Below are 8,094 nucleotides of genomic sequence, written 5' to 3' on the forward strand. Positions count from 1 at the left end.
TTCTTTCAGTGAAATACGGAACCGTTCCGTATTTATTATTAACGGGTGGCATCCATCAGTCTAAATATTCCTGTTACATTGCACAACCTTCAATGTTATGTCATAATTACGTAAAATTCTGGCAAATTAGTTCGCAATGAGGCCAGGCGGCAAACTGTTGCATATACCTGACTCTGCGTGCAATGAACGCAGAGAGTGAACACAATTTCACCTGGTTAATATTGCCTGCTAACCTGGATTTCTTTTAGCTAAATATGCAGGTTTAAAAATATATACGTCTGTGTATTGATTTTAAGAAAGGCATTGATGTTTATGGTTAGGTACATGTTGGAGCAACGACAATCCTTTTTCGCGAATGCGCACTGCATCGATTATATGCAACGCAGGACACGCTAGATAAACTAGTAATATCATCAACCATGTGTAGTTAATTAGTGATTATGATTTATTGATAATTTTTTATAAGATAAGTTTAATGCTAGCTAGCAACTTACCTTGGTTTCTTACTGCATTCGCGTAACAGGCGGGCTCCTCGTGAGGCAGGTGGTTAGAGCGTTGGACTAGTTAACCGTAAGGTTGCAAGATTGAATCCCTGAGCTGACAAGGTAAAAATCGGTCGTTCTGCCCCTGAACAAGGCAGTTAACCCACCGTCCCAAGGCCATCAATGAAAATAAGAATGTGTTCTTAACTGACTTGCCTAGTTAAATAAAGGTGTAAATCAATTTGGCAAAATTGGCGTCCAAAATTACCGATTTCCTATTGTTATGAAAACTTGAAATCGGCCCTAGTTAATCGGCCATTCCGATTAATCGGTCGACCTCTAGTGTATACCCCTAATATTTACAACTTGGATTCATGAACACAGTTGTAAGTATTGGCATTTTTGGATTGACACATGAAACTAGTTCAGTGCTTGTTTTGTCTTCTGTTAATTAAAGCCTATAATCCTTAATTGGTGAAACGGCAATGTCTGTTTGGGGAAATTACAACAATGGGGAAATTACTGCAAACAACAAACAGTTTTTTTTCCCCTCTGACAAAATTGCACACACATTAGGACAGCAGAATATGCATTGCAATTTATTTTACCACGCTACCGAATTCGCCTCTCCTCTGTTTTCATCAACAAAACGATAACTAAGGCGCTGGGGGCGAACAGAGTTGTTTCCCCTAATGGTGATTCCATCTTTAAGTGTTTTTCTGACCTGTGCTTGACCAATAGCAGAGGTCTCTAGGAAGAATCAGATCCTCTGTGGCTTCTGCCCTGTTGTGTCATGGCAACATGAACCAGTTCATTTACCCCTCCCTCACCCTGCATGGCTTGCATCTGCAGCGCTATCCAATTACCTGTTATTACCCCACCACAGAGGAACACCACTGTCATCAGATGATGGTTATTTANACCCCACCACAGAGGAACACCACTGTCATCAGATGATGGTTATTTAGTTTGGTGGGCCGGTGGCTGGGCCTTATGGGTATACACACACACACACACACACACACACAGGCCTGATCACTCTCACCGCACCCTGTCTTACTAGCTCAATGATGACACTAATGACCATGCCAACAGTCATCTCTAATCCTCTTCATCGGTGTGTGTGTACCCTGCACGTACTGTGTTTGTGTCATGGAGCACGTCACTCCAGGGGTGTATGGCAGTGAGGTGGACAGGACATAGGATAGAATGTACCCATCATGGAGTCAATGACGCAGGCCTAATATGATTCCCCGAATGAAAGACATGATATTTCTGAACGTTATAATGATTTGTCTTCTTGACCGTGTGTTTCCTCTAAAAACCTGACGCATTTGTCCCTGAAACATTCAAATAGTGTTTGAGAACCTACTTAGTTTGTTTTTGGTCTCCGCTCATTTGAATGACTCCTCTCCTTCTCTGCAGGTCATGAGTGCCTCTAGGAGGGCACCTGTGGAGAACGACCGCACCTGTCCAAAACCCCGCCTGGGCCCTGCCCTGTTCCCCGCCCCCGGCCTCCACTATGAGTAAGTACTTATAACCCCTCACCATGCCCCTCAACAACGCAGCCAGGGCTATCATATGTCACTACCCTTTTCACACCATCTTGCCGGCCTGAACCGGACTGTGCCGGCCAGCACGGTTTAGCACTGTTCGGTTCAGCTCACTAGTGGGAAAAGTCATTTTTATAATTGGTAGCTATTTGATGTACCCGTCTGGATAGAAGCTGGAGAAAAGAGAAGTAGCTCTGAGCAATGCTTCTGTGGTCCACAGTGCTCCAATACATGTGGCCTATGGATGCATCATGTGGAGAGGTGTTAAATGGGCTCAGTCTGTCTGCACCTCCTCCTCCCTGCTCCCTGTGGCTGAACCATATGGCAGAGAGGAGAGAGTGCCGCGTCCTTGCCTCGCCACGGCAATCACCCATCAATCAGCCCCGCAATGCATGATGGGAAGGGGCATGTGGTGTAGCGTGATGCACACTCCAGTGTGTGTGTGTGTGTACAGCTGTGCCTGGCTCATCTTTGTCTATGGTGTTGAGTCTGATGGTGTCTAATGGGACATGCTGCATTCTATGGAAAGTGAGCTGTGAATCACACCATGTCTGGGCTTCTGTTCAGTTCTATGTTAAGATATTGCACTTGGAGTGTGTCTTGGCTCAGAATGCATGGGCAATAATTAAGAGCTTCGGGTGTGTCTGTGTTTTGCTGAGTGTGAATTAAGTTAGCGGTATCAAAGGAATGAAAAGGTGCATTCACTTAGGACTAAAACTTTACTTTTAATAACAAACAAAGTTATCTGGCTGTTATCTGGATATCTTCTTTAAAAGGGGACTTTTCCACGGCTCTTTATCAAGTCGAATTCCAGATTCAACAAAGCAAAAATATTGAACAGCATTTCAGATAGAATGTATTGCATAGAGCTGGCCTGATTGTCCACGTTCTACTATAATAGACATGTCTGTTCCATACAGTTGATTTCTATCTGCAGTGCTCTGAGTAGGCTAGGTCTCTGGCTGGTGCTGAAGGGTTGCTAGTAGGTTACCGGGGCAACCCTGTGCATGTGTGGTATTTACTGTAAGGTGATTGGGTTAGCCAGATGCTGTGGAGGGGAGTGATGAGAGAGTGAACTCGACTACTGCCTTTTCCTCTGCACGCTCATTAACATGCATGGGACCGTGTGTTCGTGGTCTGTGCTTATGGTCCACAAGGTGTCTGATCTTGAGTGATGGATGAAAATATAATTGATAGTAACAGGCTAGAGACACCTACCAGGGACGTGGTGCTAAGCAGGTATTTATAGCTTACAACCGCTGCTCTGTGCTCTCACACTGCAGAACTGGGCTATTAGGTTTAGGAGAGAATTGGGTGGGAAACTACTCTTGGACCACACCTGGTGATTCCTCATGAAAGTAGCCAAAAAAAAAGACGGATTATTATTTTTTTTTATGGAAAAAAAAGAAAAATGAAATTTTACAGAGCAGCGGTTGTAAGCGTGTGTGTCTTTTGGAGGAAGGATTGTTGACATTAGTATATTAAAGCAGAATTGAAGTTGCCCAGGCCTCCTTTAAGACTCCATAGTGTTTCATCTGTAGGTGCTACAAAGTAAAAGTTGGTGTCATTTGAAGCTTTACTGCTTGCTCTGTGATATTAGTAGTATTTTGATTTCAATAACACATTTCTTACATTTGACTATTGCAAAATATAAACATGATTATAGAAAATATACATGTTTTGATTAGCCACATTTTTCTTTCTATTGTTTTACATAATATTCTACAGGCAGAGTGTGTATGTCAATAGTGTGTCAGAAAAGTGTGTGTGTGTGTCTATGTTCTGTGCTCAGGCCCTGCGTAGCCTATCACCAAGTCCCCACTTTTCCTGCTCTGATAAATGCTGCAAGGCCTTTCCAGCTTTGATCCCTTACTTCGGTCAGAACACAAATAGCACAGCTACAGAGTCAGTCAGGCTGCACCAAAACAACAACCACTAACATAACACTCAACACTCTGTTGTAACCCCACGGGAGAAGCTGATAGTATGGTCACGTATTGTACTCTGGGACGCCCAATGTGCTTTGGGATAAAACGGCTTTGTTTTATCCCTTTTTATTATTTATCTGTCCCTCTGGTAAATTCAGTCAGTGATTGTGCCCTCTCGTTGATATCCCTAGTTAATTACCCTAATTAGCCTCCACCCGCCCATTAGCCTGTAGGATGGGGAGATGAGAGGGGGGTTTGCTCTCACTAACGAGTCTGTTAATGAGCGACGGTAGATGGAGGATGACTCGTTCTGGATGGAGTAATTTCCTGTGCATTTGGAGAGGACAGAGTGAGGACAGAGTGAGGACAGAGTGAGGACAGAGTGAGGACAGAGTGAGGACAGAGTGAGGACAGAGTGAGGACAGAGTGAGGACAGGAGTTGTCTCTGCATCACACAAAGTTTTGACAGATACAAGATGTGTTGGCTTTTGTAAAGTGCTTTGAGCAATTGGTAAAAAAAAAAACCTGCTTTCTGTTTTAATGTGAAACATGCTCACAATGAAGGGTAGCTCTGTCTTAGCCTTGAAATGGCTGGACTGTGAATGCTTATACACAGGCCCTTAGGTTAGAGGTCTTTCAGTAGTGTAGATATCAAAGGAACCAGAGTACTCTCTCCACCACCCTCTGAACGCAGCCGTGTTTGATAACACAATCCAGACTTCACATGTCTGGGTTATGGAGGTAGTGATTGAAAGGGGGAGTGATGTATGTTACCGATGATGTCTAGCTATCACCTGCCCCCCCTCTCTCTGCCCCCCCCTCTCTCTGTCTGCTGCCCCTCTCTATCTGTCTCTGCCCCCTCTCTCTCTGTTTTCTTCCCCCCCTCTCTTGTCTCTGCCCCCCTCTTCTGTCTCTGCCCCTCTCTATCTCTGCCTGCCCCTTCATCTCTGTCTCTCCCCTGCTCTCTCTCTGTCTCTGCCCCCTCTCTATCTCTGTCTCTGCCCCCTCTCTATCTCTCTCTGCCCCCTCTCTGTCTCCACCCCCTCTCTATCTCTGTCTCTGCCCCCTCTCTATCCTGTCTCTGCCCCTCTCTATCTCTGTCTCTGCCCCCTCTCTATCTCTGTCTCTGCCCCCTCTCTATCTCTGTCTCTGCCCCCTCTCTATCTCTGTCTCTGCCCCCTCTCTATCTCTGTCTCTGCCCCCTCTCTTATCTCTGTTCTGCCCCCTCTCGCTCTCTGTCTCTGCCCCCTCTCTACTCTGTTCTGCCCCTCTCTATCTCTGTCTCCTGCCCCTCTCTATCTCTGTCTCTGCCCCCTCTCTATCTCTGTCTCTTGCCCCCTCTCTCTCTGAGCTGAGAACTGATCTGATGTAATTCGGTAGCTAGCGTGCTGTGGGTCCACAGTGGCTAGGCGTGGTGCAGACCAGGGTCATATCTCCTCTAAAGCCTCATCTGGTCTCCATCTGCTGGGCACTGAGACAGCACCGCTAGCCTAGTATGCTGGCTACCACTCTCTCTGACAGCCTGCTGATGGCCTGATAACACTAGCCCTGTTGTCATGGGGAACATGCTAACAGGCTACTGGAAACACACAATATAGGATTTCACTTTGACTGAATAATAATGTCTGAGCAAATTGGCTATAGCAGAGTGCTATCTGCTAAAATGCTAACACTTGGACCTGTTCATGCGAGCAGGGCAGAGTGGCTATCTGCTAAAATGCTAACACTTGGACCGTGTTCATGCTGAGCAGGGCAGAGTGGCTATCTGCTAAAATGTTCATCTTTGGACCTGTTCATGCTGAGCAGGGCAGAGTGGGCTATCGGCTAAAATGCTCATCTTTGGACCTGTTCATGCTGAGCAGGCAGAGTGGCTATCTGCTAAAATGCTAATCCTTGACCTGTTCATGCTGAGCAGGGCAGAGTGGCTATCTGCTAAATGCTAATCCTTGGACCTGTTCATACTGAGCAGGGCAGAGTGGCTATCTGCTAACATGCTAATCCTTGGACCTGTTCATGCTGAGCAGGGCAGAGTGGCTATCTGCTAAAATGCTAATACTTGGACCTGTTCATTGCTGAGCAGGGCAGAGTGGCTATCTGCTAACATGCTAATCCTTGACCTGTTCATGCTGAGCAGGGCAGAGTGGCTATCTGCTAACATGCTAAATCCTTGGACCTGTTCATACTGAGCAGGGCAGAGTGGCTATCTGCTAACATGCTAATCCTTGGACCTGTTTCATGCTGAGCAGGGCAGAGTGGCTATCTGCTAAAATGCTAATACTTGGACCTGTTCATGCTGAGCAGGGCAGAGTGGCTATCTGCTAAAATGCTAATCCTTGACCTGTTCATGCTGAGCAGGGCAGAGTGGCTATCTGCTAACATGCTAATCCTTGGACCTGTTCATACTGAGCAGGGCAGAGTGGCTATCTGCTAACATGCTAATCCTTGACCTGTTCATGCTGAGCAGGGCAGAGTGGCTATCTGCTACATGCTTAATCCTTGACCTGTTCATGCTGAGCAGGGCAGATGGCTATCTGCTAAACATGCTAATACTTGGACATGTTTTCCATGGCTGAGGCAGGGCAGAGTGGCTGTCTGCTAAAATGCTAATACTTGGACCTGTTCATGCTGAGCAGGGCAGAGTGGCTGTCTGCTAACATGCTAATCCTTGGCCCTGGTTAAAAGCAGTTGGTCTCCAATCCATTAACATGTTAACTTGGCCCAGTCTAGGGCTATACAATCTAACATGGGAAATGTCGGCACTGATAAAGCAGAAGTATCCAACTCCTGGTTCTCTGTCTCTTGGTGTAGGGCCAGGCCTGCTATCATCCCTCTCTCTGGACAGGACAGCTCTGCGTAGCACAGTGAGACTCCAGCAGGCCCTCCGACTGACACAATGTCACAGGGATAATTACTAGAGTGAGAACTATTTGTTTGAGGGACAAAGCTCATTTGTGTGGTACAGGTTGGACTAGTTAATCTATCACACACTGCCCCACTTGGGCTGTGTCCTGAACAAGTTGAGAAGTTTGAGTATGGGAGAGTCCACATAGGTGTTAGTACAGTATTTAACTTATTTCTACAAAATGTAAATGATTTATCTCACGTTGAAGGTGTCACCTCTAACAGGCAGGACAGTTTGTAGTAGCTATAGATGGGTTAGCTGACAACGGCATGACAACGGTGGGCACGCTTCAGTGGGGCGGGAAGGCGGTGTGTTGTGGTTCTGGTGGCCAGTTGGCTAGCAACAATGACAAGATGCCATGTGGGGAATCGTAGGTGGCGCGTTTCAGCTCGTTGTATCTTGTTCCTGATACAATGTTTATTTTGATTTTTTTTGGACTGATGTCAGTGTTAATATGGCTAATTTTCGCGAGCTAACCAACAACTGTAACGATGTATTTGAGAGTAGTGCTCGTTGTGCGAATGTATTTGTTGTCAATAAACATTGGAGACGAAATCTAGTTTACAGGTTGTCAACTTTCTAAGCCAACCCCGTCTGTTTTACGTTGGTTTGTGTTGCTTAACAACCAACCCGTCTATAACCGGAGCAACCGACTGCAATGGGTTGTAGCTGCTACTGTATAGAGGTAGTAGCGTTGCTTTATTGCTGGTGTCCATTGCTGCAGTGCAGTATTCAACTAGTGTTTATGTTTTGGGCTTTAGCACAGTAGTGTTTATGTCCTCTCCCATATCCTCTGATCTCAGTTCCTCCTGTGGAGCCGTAGTCTCAGTTCTGTGTTCACAATGGAACCAAGTCTCCCACTAGACTGACCTGGCTTCCTGTTTCTCTCTCGCTCTTGCTCTTTGCCTGTCTCTGCTTTTCTCTGTAGATGATGATGGTATGATGGCTGTTCTCCTAGGGCTGTAGTGTGTGTCGTTGAGGGGAACAGGAAGGAAGCCTCCCAGGATTATGATTACATCTAGCAGTAAACACAGCAGCAGGAGGAGATGGATCTGCTGAGCTATCCTCAGGGCATCTCACCAGCGGCGCAGGGACACGGGAAACACACTCTGGGCTAGGCACACTCACTCGGTCACATACGTACAGTACACACTTACTGACACGCACACACATACAGTACACACTTACTGACACACATACATACATACAGTACACACTTACTGACACGC

Source organism: Salvelinus sp. IW2-2015, unplaced genomic scaffold, assembly GCF_002910315.2.
Source record: "Salvelinus sp. IW2-2015 unplaced genomic scaffold, ASM291031v2 Un_scaffold2393, whole genome shotgun sequence".
Lineage (NCBI taxonomy): Eukaryota > Metazoa > Chordata > Actinopteri > Salmoniformes > Salmonidae > Salvelinus > Salvelinus sp. IW2-2015.